Source organism: Mandrillus leucophaeus, unplaced genomic scaffold, assembly GCF_000951045.1.
Source record: "Mandrillus leucophaeus isolate KB7577 unplaced genomic scaffold, Mleu.le_1.0 Scaffold49, whole genome shotgun sequence".
Lineage (NCBI taxonomy): Eukaryota > Metazoa > Chordata > Mammalia > Primates > Cercopithecidae > Mandrillus > Mandrillus leucophaeus.
Genome location: NW_012105253.1, coordinates 5,407,203 through 5,409,102, shown reverse-complemented (window position 1 = coordinate 5,409,102; position 1,900 = coordinate 5,407,203).

The window sequence follows — 1,900 nt, the reverse complement described above, 5'->3', positions numbered from 1 at the left end:
CCTTTCCCTCCATTACTTAAATACATGTCGTCTACATTTTGAAGCTGATGAATCTTCATTTAACGTGTTTTCTTAGGAAAGAAGCCCCTGAAGAAGTAAAATGCATGCATTTGAAGTAGCCAACAGACTTGATGGGGTAGTTGGGGCACTTCTAAGTATCACCTGAAGAAGAGGTGCTGGAATTTATTAGAAAAAACAGAGTTTAATAGGAAAGTATAAATATTTAGCAGAACTAAATTGAAATTCTGCTAAATATTTTTACTTTTCTATTAAACCTCTATAAATTGACTTATATTTACTTCAATTGATTTATATTGATTTATATATTGATCCAGTCATTACCTTACCTGGCCATTCACAATATGGGTGCCTACTTCTTATGTGTCAGATGTTAAGGATAAAGCAAAAAAAAAAAAAAAAATTAAAATGATCTCTGCCTCCATAGATGAGTGACATCTCACACACAAAAAATGCTCTTTAGCCAGAAGATTACCAGATGAAGGACATTTATAATACTGTGTTCACTGTTGAAATACATAGTTTTAAATCCAGAAAACAATATGATAATAAAAAGTCAATAATAACTATGCTAACTAATACTTTTTAAACACCTACTAGCTATCACAAGTAGTGCTAACTGCTTTTCATAGATTATTTCACAGGAATTGCTTAGGAGAGGTAATATTGTTGTCACTGTTTTTGCTTATAGGAAAACTTAGGTTCATTAAGGGTAAGTTCAAAGTCACACAAGAATTACAACAGCTTGAATGTTAATGCAAGTTTTCTTGTGGCACAATTCCCAAATCCACTGAAGACCGTACAAAGAAAGTACATTTGCTTGGCTTTATAAAAAGAAAACATATTAATCATCCAACATGGAGCCAAGGATCAGAGCAAAAGTTTCCTTACCTTGTGAAGTAATGGGATTGACATCACAAAGAATGGGAAAAAAAAAAAGAAATTATTGTCATTTTTTGCATGTATTTTTCAGGAGTTGAGTTACTTCCAAATTATAGGTCGCGGAACCAAATACAACTGTACAATATATATGTGTCCCACAACTTTAAAGACAAAAATGTGAAGTCAACAGCAAAGTTTTTATTATTCCATTCTTCCCTTTCTATACCTCTATTCTGGTATCAGTATTATTTTCTGTTTCAAGAAGGGAAAATCATACGATGCAGGCTGGTCCAGGAATGTTGACAAGAAAGGCATACGTATTCAGTATGGAATTCTGGTAAATAGACAACAATAGAACATTCTAGAACAAGTTTAATCATAACAATCTCCAAGCTAAAGTGACTATAATGTCTAAGGCTGTAAGAGTGCACTTGATTGAGAGGACATTGGTTATTCCAGGCATAATTCATTGCATCATGTATATTCTTCAAACTCTGCTTCATAAACTGGGATAGAACAAAGCAATTGCATGGAAGACATGTGTTCCCCAAGGGAATTACGATTTTTTATTTACAGTATACAATAGATATGGACAGGGTGATATTCTTTGACTATAGTGCTGGGCTTATATCTGCTTTACTAATTGCAATGTGTGCTTATATAGTTAGATGTTTGCTCACGTTTGCTTACATAGTTAGATGTTTGCTTAATCAGTATGCCCACCCAACATCCCTGAATGACACAAAACCCCATTTGTTCTAAACCAATATTGTAACTAACAAAATTGCATTTACAGCTACTAATTCCTGGCCCAATGCCACATTGTTCTAATTCAATTGTTCAAAGATATGTCCTGACATCATTATTTTGTGGTTTGAAATGTTTGCTTGTTTTTGTTCTCTAGGTAATCACAATGTTCTATTATGTTTAAAGACCTCAGGTTAAGACAATAAAGAAGAATATATTTTAAAGTTGTTTAGATAAAAACTAATTTTTTTTT